Genomic DNA, 9,323 nt, shown 5'->3' on the forward strand with positions numbered 1-9,323 from the left:
CATATTGGGTGGTTGGTGGGTGTCTGGTTTGTTGGCTGGCAGTTGGGTTTGGGTTGGTGGGTTGGCTGGTTGGTTTGGTGTTTGGCAGGAGGAGGGATTGACAAACTGATCAATAGATGACTGAATGGGTTAATACCTTCAAGTATCAATGGGTTGGTTGATGGGTTGGTGGGTTGGTTGGTTGGGTGTTTGGCGGGAGGCAGGGATTGTCGAATTGATCAATAGATAATTGAATGGTTTAATTCCTTCAAGTATCAATGTTCCTTTTTGTTGTTCCACCTAGTCTCTGATGTATTCCCATAATGGTAGAGGTTAACATGTGGGGGAGATTAATACACTTTGTTGTTCCACCTAGTCCCTGATGTATTCCCATAATGGTAGAGGTTAACATGTGGGAGATTAATACACTTTGTTGTTCCACCTAGTCTCTGATGTATTCCCATAATGGTAGAGGTTAACATGTGGGGAGATTAATACACTTTGTTGTTCCATCTAGTCCCTGATGTATTCCCATAATGGTAGAGGTTAACATGTGGAGGGAGATTAATACACTTTGTTGTTCCACCTAGTCTCTGATGTATTCCCATAATGGTAGAGGTTAACATGTGGGGGAGATTAATACACTTTGTTATTCCACCTAGTCTCTGATGTATTCCCATAATGGTAGAGGTTAACATGTGGGGGAGATTAATACACTTTGTTATTCCATCTAGTCTCTGATGTATTCCCATAATGGTAGAGGTTAACATGTGGGGGAGATTAATACACTTTGTTGTTCCACCTAGTCCCTGATGTATTCCCATAATGGTAGAGGTTAACATGTGGGGGAGATTAATACACTTTGTTATTCCACCTAGTCTCTGATGTATTCCCATAATGGTAGAGGTTAACATGTGGGGGAGATTAATACACGTTGTTGTTCCACCTAGTCTCTGATGTATTCCCATAATGGTAGAGGTTAACATGTGGGGGAGATTAATACACTTTGTTGTTCCACCTAGTCTCTGATGTATTCCCATAATGGTAGAGGTTAACATGTGGGGGAGATTAATACACTTTGTTGTTCCACCTAGTCCCTGATGTATTCCCATAATGGTAGAGGTTAACATGTGGGGGAGATTAATACACTTTGTTGTTCCACCTAGTCCCTGATGTATTCCCATAATGGTAGAGGTTAACATGTGGGGGAGATTAATACACTGAGTAAATCTTTAGCCTCTGGATTAGGGTTGCAAATATCTGGTGACTTTCCTGGAGTCAGGATCAAATAAGCAGGACATGCAGGAATCCTTCAACTGGGATTTCTAGAACCCTTATGAATTATATTCTATTCTACTCTATTCTATTCTACTCTATTCTATTATATTCTACTCCATTCTATTCTACTCTATTCTATTCTATTCTATTCTACTCTATTCTATTATATTCTACTCTATTCTATTCTACTCTATTCTATTCTACTCTATTCTATTATATTCTACTCTATTCTATTCTACTCTATTCTATTCTACTCTATTCTATTCTATTCTACTCTATTCTATTCTATTCTACTCTATTCTATTCTATTCTATTCTACTCTATTTTATTATATTCTACTCTATTCTATTCTACTCTATTCTATTATATTCTACTCTATTCTATTCTACTCTATTCTATTCTATTCTATTCTATTCTACTCTATTCTATTCTATTCTATTCTATTCTACTCTATTCTATTATATTCTACTCTATTCTATTCTATTCTATTCTACTCTATTATATTCTACTCTATTCTATTCTATTCTATTCTACTCTATTCTATTCTATTCTATTCTACTCTATTCTATTCTATTCTACTCTATTCTATTATATTCTACTCTATTCTATTCTACTCTATTCTATTCTATTCTACTCTATTCTATTCTATTCTATTCTACTCTATTCTATTCTATTCTACTCTATTATTTTCCATTCCATTGCATTCTATTCTATTCCATTGCATTCCATTCTCTTCAATTCCCAGCAGGGAGGGAACTGCCTGGAGTTCGGAGACAACAAACTGACTGAGGGAGGATGTGGAGAAAGAGGGGGAAAGAAGTGCCCTTGCCCCTGCCAACATGGGAAGGAGACCTAGAGACAACAGATCCGGGGAAACTGAGCCGCCAGCTGAGTCCTCAGAGCATCAACACGGTGGTGGCCTTCTCCGTCCTGTCCCCGGAGATTAAACAGGCCATCGAGAGCGTCAAGTACATCGCCGAGAACATGAGGAGCCGCAACAAGGCCAAAGAGGTGAGTGGCAAGCTAGTGTTAGCCTGCAATGGAGAAATGCATTAGGTTTAGCTTAATTAAAACCAACTAGCATTACCTTCAACAAGGCCAAAGAGGTGAGTGGGTGGGCCTGCAAGTTAGCTTTGTTGGAGTTCAATGGAGAAATACAGTAGGTTTAACTTTGGGTAAACACCAACTAACTTTAGCTTTATCAGGCCAAAGAGGTGAGCGACATTTTGTCTGTCATTGAGCACATGCATTTATTCAGAGAACTCTTTCAACGCAGCTAAAACCAAGGCCAAATAGGTTATAGGGTGGACTTCAATTGGTGTATATGTTAGCTTTGTTAGCGCACAATGGGGAAATAGGTTCAGCTTTGACTAAAAACAAATTGCTTTAGCTTAAAAAAATGCCAAAGAGGTGAGTGGGTGGGCTCGCATTAGCTGCTACTATTAGCTTTATTAGCGTACAATGGAGAAATTGGTTTAACTTTGGCTAATAACAAATATCTTCCACTAATGACAAGGTCAACGATGTGACTGGGTGGGGGCAAGCATTTAGCGTACAGTATATGTTTGCTTCGTTAGCGCATAATATAGAAATAGATTTAATTTAGGCAAACAACAAATAGCTTTTGCTTCGGCTAACAATAAAAATCTTTAGCTTTAACCAAGGCCAAGAAGGTGTGTACAGTTAGCCCATACAAAGCTCTGTTAGTGTACATTGAAGGAATAGTTTTCTCTCGCACTGGGTCTTCATAACAAAGATCATGTTCGCTACTCTGCTTTTCAGGATGCTCACTCATTGTTTGTTGATACTCCCTTGTTTATAATATCAACCAAGTGGAGCATTGTTGGATGGAACACTGTTTCATATCTCTAATGAGTTTAAAAAGTTCTCTCTCTGGACAATACAAGAGAAAATAGTTACAAGACTTTAGTGAAAAATAAGTCCCTTGTTCTTTGTGTTGTCTTCTGAGGTTGGAATCTCCCCTTGGGGGGAAAGCTGTCTTTGATATGTAAAGTCCTTCTCTTCTCAATCAGCTTTGTCAGGCTGCCTGTCTGATTGTGTGTGTGTGTGTGTGTGTGTGTGTGTGTGTGTGTGTGTGTGTGTGTGTGTGTGTGTTTGATTCTGACACTGATGAATACCATTAACATACTAATGTTCTATCTGTCAGTTATAGTAGGGGGATGCTTCCACAAGTAGTCAACTCAGTTTTACCTTTCTTTCTTCCTTTCTTCTCATCCTCACTTTTTACCCAACCCTCCTCCTTCATTCATGGTCCAAAATCATGTCCTTTTCTCCTTTTCATCGCTGCCTCTCCATCCATCCCTCTCTCTCTCTCCCTCTCTCCCTCCCTTCATCCCTCCATCCATCCATCTCTCTCCCTCTCTCCCTCCCTTCATCCCTCCATCCATCCCTCTCTCTCTCCCTCTCTCCCTCCCTTCATCCCTCCATCCATCCCTCTCTCTCTCTCCCTCCCTTCATCCCTCCATCCATCCATCCCTCTCTCTCCCTCCCTTCATCCCTCCATCCATCCCTCTCTCTCTCCCTCTCTCCCTCCCTTCATCCCTCCATCCAACCCTCTCTCCCTCCCTTCATCCCTCCATCCATCCCTCTCTCTCTCCCTTTCTCCCTTCCTTCATCCCTCCCTCCATCCCTCTCTCTCTCCCTCCCTTCATCCCTCCATCCATCCCTCTCTCTCAGGTGGAGGATGATTGGAAGTACGTTGCCATGGTGATAGACAGAATCTTCCTGTGGGTGTTTGTGACAGTGTGCATCCTCGGAACCCTCGGCCTCTTCCTGCAGCCTGTCATTGGCTTCCTGTCATAACCCAGAACCAATAAGGGCTCACTGACACCACCGGCTGCCTCCACGTCTCGACCAGTCACCAATCAGTGTTGTCAGTCCATCGCCACCAAATGGACTTGTTGGCTTTGTGTTGAAAATTCTAAATAAATAAATGACACAATCATACTGTATATATTGTAGACAGCAAGAACCAATCAACAGTCACCAATCGGAGTCATGAGTTAGAACCAAGAACCAATCAGAGTCGCTGGATGTGAGTCATAACCAATTACCAATCACATAAATCAGGTTTCTGTCGTGAACCAATCCCGGTTATTGTGCTATTGTGTCTCAACCAATCAGAATGACATGACACAGTGCATTCTTGTAAAAAAAACTACAACCAACCAATCAGAAATCCCGTTCTTGCCGGTATGGATCGATTAGAATCCATCCATGTGATTTAGAACACGACAACGACGCTGTTCTTATCAATGTTCTAGAAGGTATAATTGGCAAGGCCTCTGTAAATACGTGCCGGATTAAATTAGCCTGAACGGTTTCCATCCAGAAATAGCAGCTTCCTCTTCTATACAGATATTAATTCATCTAAGGGATTTCTATCATCCGATTCCATGACGATTAATTTGTGTTTTTTATTCATTCTTTTTAATTACATTTCTGGATTCAACGATCTCCTGAAATACAATACGTAGATCATGCATGATGGATTTAGAATGGCTGCTTCCCAATTGGCACCCTATACCTTACATAGTGCATTGCTTTTGACAGAGCCCTGTGGGCAGCACTATGGGCCCTGGTCACAAATAGTGCACTATATAGGGAATAGGGTTCCATTTGGGATGCAGAAAATGGGTGACCAGGGTCTCCGCATCTATATATAATTACCATAAGACAATTCTATAATAATTATAATTATATTACTATACAGTACTGTCAGATTTGAGGATAACAGTTTTTTTTGTATGGTTATTGTCATTAATCCAACGCATTAAGGCTTTTCGTTGTTTGTTTAATTAGCAAGGCACACCTCGCACCCAAGTGACTGTCACTTTGGTACCGATGTCTCCTGCTTTCTGTATAGTATGGATGCACTACTTTATGGATTTGGAATAAATGCAATATTTCTCCCAAAATATGAAAAGCATCTCACTGATCTGTACTGTTTATAGACTGTAGCACTATGGTGTCTGTTTATAGACTGTTGCAGTATGGTGTCTGTTTATATACTGTATCTAGACTGTAGCAGTATGGTGTCTGTTAATAGACTGTAGCTAGACTGTAGCAGTATGGTGTCTGTTAATAGACTGTAGCTAGACTGTAGCAGTATGGTGTCTGTTCATTGACTGTAGCTAGACTGTAGCAATATGGTGTCTGTTTATATACTGTAGCTATACTGTAGAAGTATGGTGTCTGTTTATAGACTGTATCTAGACTGTAGCAGTATGGTGTCTGTTTATAGACTGTATCTAGACTGTAGCAGTATGGTGTCTGTTAATAGACTGTAGCTAGACTGTAGAAGTATGGTGTCTGTTTATAGACTGTATCTAGACTGTAGCAGTATGGTGTCTGTTTATAGACTGTAGCACTATGGTGTCTGTTTATAGACTGTAGCAGTATGGTGTCTGTTAATATACTGTAGCTATACTGTAGAAGTATGGTGTCTGTTTATAGACTGTATCTAGACTGTAGCAGTATGGTGTCTGTTTATAGACTGTATCTAGACTGTATCAGTATGGTGTCTGTTTATAGACTGTAGCACTATGGTGTCTGTTAATAGACTGTAGCTAGACTGATCCCAGGCCACATAACAGAAACAGAACCCACACCAGTGATCCCAGGCCACATAACAGAAACAGAACCCACACCAGTGATCCCAGGCCACATAACGGAAACAGAACCCACACCAGTGAACCCAGGCCACATAACGGAAACAGAACCCACACCAGTGATCCCAGGCCACATAACGGAAACAGAACCCACACCAGTGATCCCAGGCCACATAACGGAAACAGAACCCACACCAGTGATCCCAGGCCACATAACGGAAACAGAACCCACACCAGTGATCCCAGGACACATAACAGAAACAGAACCCACACCAGTGAACCCAGGCCACATAACGGAAACAGAAACAGAAGGCCACATAACACACCAGTGATCCCAGGCCACATAACAGAAACAGAACCCACACCAGTGATCCCAGGCCACATAACAGGAAACAGAACCCACACCAGTGATCCCAGGCCACATAATCCCAGGCCACATAGGAAACAGAACCCACACCAGTGATCCCAGAAACAGAACCCACACCAGTGATCCCAGGCCACATAACGGAAACAGAACCCACACCAGTGATCCCAGAACCACACCAACAGAAACAGAACCCACACCAGTGATCCCAGGCCACATAATGGAAACAGAACCCACACCAGTGATCCCAGGCCACATAATGGAAACAGAACCCACACCAGTGATCCCAGGCCACATAATGGAAACAGAAGGCCACACCAGTGATCCCAGGCCACATAATGGAAACAGAACCCACACCAGTGATCCCAGGCCACATAACGGAAACAGAACCCACACCAGTGATCCCAGACCACATAACGGAAACAGAACCCACACCAGTGATCCCAGGCCACATAATGGAAACAGAACCCACACCAGTGATCCCAGGCCACATAATGGAAACAGAACCCACACCAGTGATCCCAGGCCACATAACGGAAACAGAACCCACACCAGTGATCCCAGGCCACATAATGGAAACAGAACCCACACCAGTGATCCCAGGCCACATAATGGAAACAGAACCCACACCAGTGATCCCAGGCCACATAACGGAAACAGAACCCACACCAGTGATCCCAGGCCACATAATGGAAACAGAACCCACACCAGTGATCCCAGGCCACATAATGGAAACAGAACCCACACCAGTGATCCCAGGCCACATAATCCCAGGCCAGAACCCACACCAGTGATCCCAGGCCACATAATGGAAACAGAGTGATCCCAGTAAGAACCCACACCAGTGATCCCAGGCCACAGTGATCCCAGGCCACATTAAGAACCCACACCAGTGATCCCAGACACATAATGAAACCACACCAGTGATCCCAGGCCACATAATGGAAACAGAACCACACCAGTGATCCCAGGCCACATAATGGAAACAGAAGGCCACATAATGGAAACACACCAGTGATCCCAGATCCCACATAACGGAAACAGAACCCACACCAGTGATCCCAGACCACATAATGGAAACCACACCAGTGATCCCAGGCCACATAACGGAAACAGAACCTCCCAGTGAACCAACAGAACCCACACCAGTGATCCCAGACCACATACACCAGTGATCCCAGGCCACATAACAGAAACAGAACCCACACCAGTGATCCCAGGCCACATAATGGAAACAGAACCCACCAGTGATCCCAGACCACATAATGGAAACAGAAGCCCACACCAGTGATCCCAGGCCACATAATGGAAACAGAACCCACATAATGGAAACAGAAGCACACCAGTGATCCCAGGCCACATAACGAAACAGAACCCACACCAGTGATCCCAGGCCACATAACGGAAACAGAACCCACACCAGTGTGATCCCAGAACCACAGTGATCCCAGGCCAATGGCCACATAACGGAAACAGAACCCACACCAGTGATCCCAGACCACATAATGGAAACAGAACCACACCAGTGATCCCAGACCACATAGTGGAAACAGAACCCACACCAGTGATCCCAGGCCACATAATGGATCCCAGGCCAACCACACCAGTGATCCCAGGCCACATAATGGGAACCCAAACACATAACGGAAACAGAACCCCAACCACACCACCAGACCACATAACGGAAACCCAGTGATCCCAGGCCACATAACAGAAACAGAACCCACACCAGTGATCCCAGACCACATATGATCCCAGGCCACAAACGGAAACAGAACCCACACCAGTGATCCTTAGTGGAAACAGAACCCACACCAGTGATCCCAGGCCACATAATGGAAACAGAACCCACACCAGTGATCCCAGGCCACATAATGGAAGCCACACCAGTGAGAAACAGAAGCCCACACCAGTGATCCCAGACCACATAATGTGATCCCAGGCCACATAATGGAAACAGAAGCCACACCAGTTAATGGAAACAACCCACATCCAGTGATCCAGGCCACATAACGGGAACCCACACCAGTGATCCCAGGCCACATAACGGAAACAGAACCCACACCAGTGATCCCAGACCACATAACGGAAACAGAACCCATAACAAACCATCCCAGGCCACATAATGGAAACAGAACCCACACCAGTTCCCAGGCCAATATTGGAAACAGAACCACACCAGTGATCCCAGGCCACATAATGGAAACCCAGACCAGGCATAATGGAAACAGAACCCACACCAGTGATCCCAGGCCACATAACGGAAACAGAACCCACACCAGTGATCCCAGACCACATAATGGAAACAGAACCCACACCAGTGATCCCAGGCCACATAATGGAAACAGAACCCACACCAGTGATCCCAGGCCACATAACGGAAACCAGACCCTTGAGGGGTAGTTTGAACCCACACCAGTGATCCCAGGCCACATAATGGAAACCCCACCAGTGATCCCAGGCCACATAATGGAAACAGAACCCACACCAGTGATCCCAGGCCACATAACACCAAACCACCATAATGGGAACCCACACCAGTGATCCCACCCAACCAGTGATCCCAGTAAACAGAACCACACCAGTGATCCCAGGCCACTTAAACAGGGTAGTGATCCCAGGCAGAACCAGAACATCCCAGGCCACATACACCAACCAGTGATCCCAGGCCACAACTGATCCCAGTAGTGGAAACAGAACCCACACCAGTGATCCCAGACTTTAAAGAACCACACCAGTGATCCCACCTACACCAAACCCTTGGAAGGAGTAGTTGGCAGAAGCCACCAGTTGGCCAACCACGTGATCTACACCAGACCCTTAACGGAAACAGAACCCACACCAGTGATCCCAGTTGGCCCATTCCCAGGCCAACCACGTGACTACACCAGACCCTTAAGGGGTAGTTGGCATTGGCCAACCACGTACTACACCAGACCCTTAAGGGGTAGTTGGCATTGGCCAACCACGTACTACACCAGACCCTTAAGGGGTAGTTGGCATTGGCCAACCACGTATCCCAGGCTACACCAGACCCTTAAGGGTAGTTGGCATTGGCCAACCACGTGACT

At 44.7% G+C, this 9,323-nt stretch overlaps 1 pseudogene; it reads left to right on the forward strand.

The window, feature by feature from the left end:
- Nucleotides 1-5,185, forward strand: part of LOC135567902 (neuronal acetylcholine receptor subunit alpha-3-like) — a 6,636-nt pseudogene extending 1,451 nt beyond the window's left edge.
- Nucleotides 5,186-9,323: the final 4,138 nt, after the last annotated feature.

This window comes from Oncorhynchus nerka, unplaced genomic scaffold, assembly GCF_034236695.1.
Source record: "Oncorhynchus nerka isolate Pitt River unplaced genomic scaffold, Oner_Uvic_2.0 unplaced_scaffold_1764, whole genome shotgun sequence".
Classification (NCBI taxonomy): Eukaryota; Metazoa; Chordata; class Actinopteri; order Salmoniformes; family Salmonidae; genus Oncorhynchus; species Oncorhynchus nerka.